Genomic DNA, 9409 nt, shown 5'->3' with positions numbered 1-9409 from the left:
AGCTGAACTGGGATATCATGTTATATGGTGATTGTCTTAAGAACCTCTTTTTCAAGGCAGTCCTGTCCATGATAAGCAGCAGCAAATACAAAGCACAATTACAAAAAAGTTTACGAGCAGATTATGAAAAACAAGTGCATCTTGTGGAGTTGACCTCAAGTACTTTCAGTTTGGATTTAAAAGACCTAAATGAAATTATGTTTCCAATCATTCTGCAACATATTCCAAGTAAAGGGTGAAGAGTGGACAAAAGCCCTTTTTACCAAGTCAGTATATGCAAATAGAATAGAAAGCAACCATTGATCTTATGATCAGAGAGAGTAAGGAGCAGCTCTTCTCTGTGCAATTAAGGTGCAAATCTCCTTACAAACCTGTTTGTCACAATGAGAGAGAAGGCAGTAGTCCAGATATTGACTTGTATATAGAAGTGTATCAACAAATGATCCTTTGGGTGGCCAGAGCAGGTCATCCCACCCAAGAGTATTACTCATGTGGAATTGGCTCTTCAAGTGAGGAATCAGGTGAAATAACACAATATGGCGATGTAGACTGCTTATTATGTCTGATGGATTTGGTGGATCAGTGCATTGACAGCTGACAGAAGACCAAAGCTGACACATGCAGTACTGATACATTACTGTTACAATAAGTGCATAACATGAGCACAGTATATACAAACTGTCATTATCTCACATCTTTCTAGTGCAACACTTGGTGCAACTCATATTGGAGTTTGTTTTTTTATTCATGATATTCATGAATGTCAATATGTATATTTAACCCCTCAATTTGCACAAGTTAGTTGTTTCAACTTCTGACTAGCCACTACCTGATGCAATATGTAAATATTTTTTGTACCAATAAATTATACTTTTTATATAGTTTCTCTTGTCTACCTTATTCTATTTTTTGTATCTTTTTTGTATCTTGCACAGTTCTTCCCTGCCGCTGTAACACCCTAATTTCCCCACAGGGATGAATAAAGTCCTTATCTTATCTTATCTTATCTTACATTAATACAAAAACTGCTTCAGTGCATTAAAACGGTTTTGCACTTGCAATGGTACACAGGTTAATCATGGTTATTACAGTCCCTATTAATACAATAAACAGGCCATCATTCCAGTGACCCAAAGATTGGTTAAGCTGTCCACTATCTGTGGAAACTCTATTACTTGCTCCACAAATAAATGTTGACAAAGAAAAGGCACTCATTAAATTACATCATGACCAGTCCAAGCTCACTGGTAAATGATCCTTCTGGCTTGCCTTGATGGATGGCGGAAAAGCTCCTCAAATGTGAAGCCAAAGCAAGTAGAGCTCCCCCTGGTGGCTGGCTGTAGTATAGGTCATAAGCTCCATCTCCTCCATGTTAGTGGATGGGACTTGGGCCAAACTAAAATGTGAAAGTACACATCAAATCATTTAAGTTAGTTATAGTTAGTTAGGTAGTTAACAAAATGCTGATACATGTTCAAGTGTCAGTTTTTCAGAGTTTTGTTTTAGTAAGTTATTTGACGCTATAGAAACAGGATGTGATGTCATGATCACTACAAGTTGCCATGTCTACCGCTCCCTAGCGCCGTGAGAGTCAGAAAGTCTATAATATATAATATATAAAGTACAGTCTATAATTCAACATGTCTTTGCTCAGTATTAATTAAACGAAAAACGCGTGAGTCTAGTGGAAGAGTCGGTGGGTCAGTGGGAAGATAGTGTCAGTTTGGGGATGCATTGTTCACATTTATACAGTCCATCCCTCACTCTATGTCACTCCAGACCTCACATGCAAATCCACCATCATGCTCCTAAACTTACATTATTTTATTTTATTTATTTTGTATTTTTTCAAAATGACACTTTGGAGATTCTTCTGGAGCCAGCATCTAGTGGTATTTTGTAAAGTAGTGAGTCATACTAAGCTCTGACACACCTCAACCTGCTTTCAAGTTTTAACAGCTACAATTCCTAGGTACTACCAGGAACAAGTAGACGTTCAACGGCACGCAAAAACGTCCTAAAGCAGTGTCACTTTCTGCTCTCAGATACTGCTAATGGTCAAAATATCTGTAGGAGAAATAACACTGCTGTTTTGTATGTGTGTGTGTGTCAGAATGTCCTCAGAGCAGGGAGCCCAGTGCGATGGACTCTCCTCACCAAGGGTCCGTCAGCAGCCTGGAGAGAGAGAGTCCTGAACCAGGAGAGGCCAGCGAAGACGAGCTGTTGCACTACCAGCACTACTACCCCCACAGCTACCCCCATAGGGTAAATATATATCCCAATACCGCACGATTATTCAGCAGGGACATACATGCCACGCTTGTCCCCACAGTTACTCACACAAGACAAATACAATCAGAGCGCAAAACACTCCTTTACAAACTATCAGCCTCTGGATCTAAATGCTATACAAGAAGAAGCGTTGTATCATTTTGTTGTTAATTTCATACTTCCGTGATTCAAGAACTGTTCAACCACTTTACCCAAATAAAAAATGATGCAAAGAAAGATAAATTGTAAATTAAATTCATTCATATATCCCACAACTACCCAAAGAGGTAATTACACTCAGTAAACATAGAAGTGTCCCTAAGTATGCATAACTACACCTACATAGATATCTATCTGCAAAACACATGAGTTCCCAAAATCTGCCTTCTGCTACATCCATAACTAACCTCCTACACCCACCCACCCCCCTGGGGTAAATGACTCAAAAGCACTCTCCTCTGCAGTTAACACGACTATAGAAGGTAATGTAATACTGCTCTCTTGTGGATAATTCATTATAAACATCAACTCCTGTAAACTCGATGGAAGGATAGTTTTTTTCTTTGAAATGAATGGAAAGGTCAAATATGGGACTGCAAAACGACTTCCATTGAAATCAAATCTTTATCGAGTAATCCTCAGCTCAACAGAATGTCAGAAGATAGCAAAAAAATATCCCAGTTTCCAGTCCAAGGTGATGTCTCAAATGTCCTGTTCTGTCTGACCAGCACTAATGTAACTGAGGTTAAAGTAAAGTGAAGGTAAGAGACCTTTATGTACCTCAGTCCGTCCTTTCACCTCTTTTTACTGTTCTTTATGTCACATGGAACCCCTCAGAGACAACTTATTTAACATTCACCAAGCAGTAAACGTGTTCCTCACTGCTCCACGCTGCCAAGGCTGGCCCAAAGACAGTTTGCATCATCTCTGTTGGATGATGTTTACTGTTGCCTTGCAGCTCTTTATATTCAGCATCTCACCGGTGTAAAGCAGATCAGCCAAGCGGAAGAAAAGTGTTTTCGTGTTTCTTCTCTTTTTCTTTTTTTTTACAGGGAAACATAATGATATAGAATTAGCCTGCAGGCTTCCTACCTGCCTGACAGAGCGAAGCTGCCTCATTAATCTGAGCACGGGAAGAGAACAGACTGGCCCTTAATCTGCTGTATTGTTCCTCCGACAGGAAGAATCTGTGTGTGTGCGTGAATGTGTTTTAGTAAGGACAATTTGTCTCCCTGTGTGTGTGCGCGCAACAAAATGAGTGTTATTTCGAATGGGATAAAAATTGTGGGGGAAAAATGACTTGAAAAAGTGTGTGCGCTGTTTCCAGTAGGGTGCGGCAGTGATGATGAGGGGGAGAGAAATATGAAATATGGAAGGTTGTATTAATGAAGGCTAAATGGATTCTGATTTAATTGACTCACAGATGTGTTAAAAATTACATCCTTAATTCTTCCAGATAAAGCAGCGTCAGTCTGATCAGGAGGACGAGCTGTGAGACTGCAGTTCAGGTATGAAGATGGCACACTGGACATGACAGCACATCAATGGATCAGGCGGGCGTTACTCTATAATGTTGCTTGTGTTCTTTCTTCGAACAGGCCTGATCATTTCCTAAATTCCTAAAATAGCTTACCACTCCACACCATTACTGAAATACGAAGAGTGTATTTGTTGGGGAACACTTGCAGGGGTGGATTAATCCACATTTGTTGCTCAGGAAGTTATGCAGGATCGATTTAATAAAAGAAAAAAAAAAAACTTCTGGTAATGAAGGAACATGTCATTCAGTTTGGATCAGAGATGTGTTTTAATAGTTTCTTGACAGCACTGCAGCTCACTGACTCAAAGAAATAAGCTTTATCGGGCTTTAGATGCAGAGATAATACCCCCGTCACGGCTGACTTTGGTTTTGTAATAGGGAATCACTTACATTAGGAAAACAATACATCCAGACTTATCCTTTAACCTAAAATTGCACATATTTTGCATCATTGTACAAGAGTTTTGATTGATTTCCATTCTCCGGAGTTTCCGTTAATTTCAGTGTACCATTCATTTTGTTGACATAAACCTTTAATAGCTTTCTATGCATTGTGAGAGGCAAGTCAAAAGCCATCTGGGTGATACATAAGGAAGCTGGAATACTGTATATTTTTTAAATCAAAAGTTGCTATTCGGCAGCAGACTTAATTTCAGATGCTGTGTTCTTGAAGACTTAACTATTTGCAATATGTTTCTCATTTCAATGCTGAAAACAAAGACCGCATTCTTTTTAAATGCATGTCTGGTTGTCTTAACGCATAGCCAAGAGAATGAAATGTCATGACTTTTCAAGTACATTCTGAATTAGATTCTAACACCAATTTTGATCTTAATTTGTGCCCTGGAGAACCAAAGAAATCTTACATCAAACTCCATTCATGTCTCTTTCCAGGTCCTTTCAGAACCAGAAGGGCACATCAGTAACCGGTGGGTTGGGAGATGCTTCAAGAAGACGTTGGCAACATGAACTTCACTGGACTGATTCTCTTCCAGACATAAATTTATACATGACCATCAGTTTGACTTCTATTGTACTGCACCATCTTCTGTTCTGATTTCTCAATGTGCTCCTGATAGATCACTGCCTCCAGTGCTCCATAATATGTTGTATTGACACATGCAAGAAAACCTGCTTGATTTGATTTTGGTCTGTCCTTAATGTTGGGATCAGGGATGGGTCGACATTTTTGTATAACCAAAACTTGATTTTAGGGCAGCTGAGTTGAAATTAGAACACTATTGGCCTTTTTCTCTTATTATTTTTTACTGTTTGCCCGACTCACCTTGCTTCCCATGTTGGTCTGCATTCTGATCTGTGTTAGTAAAGTCTGTGTGGCAGCAGCTGGCAGCTCCTTATCACACACATTATTTTCATCCGGCCTGTTTTCATTTTGTGTTACCAGCTGTGTACAGGACCACGTTATGGTTGTGTTAAAGGCTCAGTGAGCGCCGTTTTATGACTCTGGGTGAATTACACTATTCAGTTCACTCAGGAAATCAGTAATAAAACGATACACAGACTGACAATTTCCTGAAATGAGCGCTAGCTCTGAATATAAATTGCATGCAGTGGATATAAAACAGAAGATTACACGGAGGATTACATTTTTCCACCATGAAATGATTATATGACAATATGAGTGATTGCTACATTTTCCCCAGTTAGTCCGTTATAAAACAGTTTGGTTTAGGTTAGGTCAGTTTTGCACAGTATGATATTTTGCTTCAGTTAAGCTAATGGATTCATTTGGTAGATAAAACAGTATGCTTTATGTTAGCTAGAGTAGTTTAAAAATCAGAAAAGTGATTGTTTCTGTTTAGCAGATTCTTGAGCACAGTTTGCATCAGGCTTCAGTTGGGACAAAGGGCCTGTTCAGACCTTATATTAGCATCCATCCTGGGCAATCCGATCCAAAGTGTACAGGTGTGAATGCACCCAGGATGCTTTGAGGTTACATGTGAGTGATCCGATCTCTGACCATATCAGGAGGTGGTCTGGTACACACTTGACCACATAACATTGATGGCGTAAACACAGAATGCGTCCTGGGTCACATTAAACACCACTTACTCAGCAGGGAGACTCTTACATAAGCAGTGTTCTGCCTCATTCATTCACAAACACACACACACAAATGATTACCTGAAAATTACCTGAATGTCTGTTCATTAGTAATGAGAGCCTTTTGAAATATTCTGTCCTTGTTGCTGTTAACTAACTAAATAAGACATAAATCTCAACAAGAATTGACAAATGAAATTAGTAAATGAATACACTGTAAATAAAATAAAATAAATAACGTAATGTGGTTAATTATTTATGAATGTGATCTGTGAATGGAAGGAGCTATGTGAGCTTTGTCAAGCTCAGTTAGGTATTTCCTCAATAATCACTGGTGTCTTAATCTAACTGTACTACTGGAGACTTTCCCGTCACTGCTTCAAACAGCACGGCTGTGGAATTACAGTGTGTTTGGAAGCTTTGAGCAGGTCCTGAAAATAGCCTACCATCAGGGTGGAGAAAAATAAATAAATAATCACTTCCAGTGAGTCAGAGAGACTTCAGAGCTTTTCCCAAAATGTAGAACATTTTCCCATGTCACAGCAAACAGCTGTCTGTGGGTCTGATACAGTGGTAGGTAGAGATCCATTAAAGACAGCAGGCCCCAAATAATGCCAGTGTTTATTCATTTGCATGAGTGTGAAACTGAGATCAGATCTCAGGTGCTCCCTGGGGACGCATGTGGAGACTCATTTTCTTGCCTGACACGTAAAGCTGCCCACTTGCAAGATGTTATTGCAAGGTCTGAACAGGGCCAAAGGTTTGCTAACTGCTTTTTTTTTGGAGTTAAAACAGTGAGGTTCAATTTAGCTAAAATGTGGAGGTGAGTAACAATGTTTGGCTAGCTGACAGATTACTTTGCTTCAGCATTTTAGCAAATCAAACTGTTTGCTTCAAGACAACTAGAGCTGTTCAATAGCTAAATAAATCTTTCAGAATTAAAACATAGTAACTAATGGATTTCTGTAGTGCATTTATTTGTACTATAGTACAAACTAAATTAGCCGTTGTGCTAACCCTGGCACACTGCCCTTTTTAACAAGTTAGTATTGACTGATGGGCATTGCTATGGTAAAAGTACCAAGGGTTACGTTTCCAGGCAAGTGATAAAGCTGTGCCAGAGGTTTGCATCTGTGGTAATAAGATGTACGATGATCCCTGGGCCATCATCAGTGCTGGTACACTGGACCGTTTTCTTGATCAATAGTTGATGAACTGAAGTGATTTGAATGACACCCCAACCTTTCTCTTAGCACCACTCTCAGGTCAAAACTTCATATATTGCTCCATTGGATTGGCTTATCAGTTTATTTGTCCTATGCTTGCTGTTAGCTATGAAAAATAAAGATATTCATATGTATATGAATATCAGATATTCAGTTTGATTATGCACAACAGTTGACTGTACATTGTTCGCATAGACACAGCACAAATACACATCAAGTGTATAACATTTACTGTGTCACCATGAAGGACCAAGTGTCATACTACTGGTTTTAGTTGTCCTGTTTCTATTATATTTGTCTTGCATCGTACTTTATGACGTCATGCTCGTTTTAGTAGGCTTTACAGAGAACACAGCTACCAAATGGCTGGCAAGTCAAACACTTTTCAAGGTGGACAGTTGTGACCTAAATACATTCAGAGCATTCACGTCAAATATTTGTCAGTTTAAAAAAAAGGACAATTGAATATATTTATGTGTGGCTCTTTATATGACAACACTGACATATGGACTTTTAAAATGGTAACACTAAAACAAACAAACAAAAAAGGTTTTATTAACAAATCTTGGAAGTGCAGATTTCCATTTGGAAATATTTAATTTGGCCTTATTCTAGCTACTGCTGTTGGTGTTTTTCTGTTTGTTCAGTGCTGAATGTAACCCATTACATTGTGGATGTATTAAAGGTATTTTTCATAAAAGATTGTTGTTGAAGCTTGTATGATTTAGATTTCTGCATTGAATGATGTAAATAATTATACAATTTAATGTGTCGATAAAAGTGCTGTTCTATTTTGTTTCATCCTGGTTTGCAAATGTTCTCGTGCAAAGTGTGGAAAAACGTAGAATCTATAACTACAAAATTTAGATTGAGATTTTATGCCCACTTTAAAAACACAACTTAGTTCCTGTGTCTGACGGACAGAATTGGAAATAAGGATGTAATTTTGACACTAAATAGGTTAAAAAAAAAAGTAATATTCAGATTCATATGGCAGAACACAGCCACATTATTATGAGTCTGGTAGGTGTTCAAGAGATCAGGAACAGACAAACATCGAGGTCAATTCCTCCTAAACCTGTGGGGTCTTAGGACTGTCCCACTACCCCAATTAGACATCCACTCTGCACCTCCTTAATATTTCCAGGAATGTAATCCTCCAGTGCACCCATAACCGCTCAGATGTTTCTTTCTGAGCAGGTCAAGGCTAAGTTGGCACAAGCTACCACTCTTACTTTGCCATCCAGTTCCTGGGATAGCACTGCCCCCATTCGACCGAGACTGGCATCCAATACTACACTGAAAGGAAAGGCAAAATAACTTCAAATATCACTTCCATCAGCTTCTGAAACCTGGCATATTACAGAAGCAGAAGGGCATGCAGTTGAAAGCCATTGTGGCCTTGTCTTTCTCAGCTGCTGGTACCTGGTTAAACACATTTCCTTAACGTCCTGTTCCCCCGAGACATTACTTGTGGTGGCCATCGTAGACAAACCTCCTGGCTCTTTAAGGCCAGGAGATTACAGATCAATAAGGTTAAGGTCTATGTGTACACTAGCAAGCCTGAGAGGACGGCGTCTTACTTTGCAAAAGGTTCCACGTAAACACGAGAAGAGGGTAAGCATTTTTGGGTGTCACCAACTTAACTATTGCTTCTTGTATGAAGACTGCATTTCTCCCTGGAAGCCTCACTGGCATTCTGACCCAGTGGTATCAAAAAGGGATGAAGCATACTGCAAAAAGAGCTCTGCGTAGCATCCACGGATCACATTCATGCATGAATAGTACAACAGGGACATTCAAAACACATATCTAGGAAGAGCAAAACTAAAAACAGATACGATAAACTGTTAGACCTCACACGGGCAGAAATAATTAATGCCGGGGCACTCCATAATTATGCTTCATGCTGGCACCAGTTATTCCAATTTCAGAAGATCCATTGAAACCCCTCCACTATGCCCATACCCATGTTCTCACATACCGTGGGGATGTTGTCTTCCTGCACACATAGAGGAGGCAATCAGTGGTCAGGACAACTAGAATATCAGTCTCATGACATAATCTAAGCTATCAATTTGGAATTAATAATTAAATGAATGACCTTTTATTCAGAAGGTAATAATTGGGAAACACAATATAAAATGTTATATAGCAAACTAGCAAAACAACAAAGGGTCTGTGTGAAAAAAATAGTGCCACCTACCACCTACAACTTAAGCAACAACAGCAAATTGTGCATATAATTTCAGGTTTCACGGCTGCAAAATCTGGCAGCACCTCTAAAGCTCTCTATTTAAACTAAACA

The sequence above is a fragment of the Chelon labrosus genome (genome assembly GCF_963514085.1).
Source record: "Chelon labrosus genome assembly, chromosome: 11".
Classification (NCBI taxonomy): domain Eukaryota; kingdom Metazoa; phylum Chordata; class Actinopteri; order Mugiliformes; family Mugilidae; genus Chelon; species Chelon labrosus.
This window is presented reverse-complemented; position numbering follows the sequence as displayed.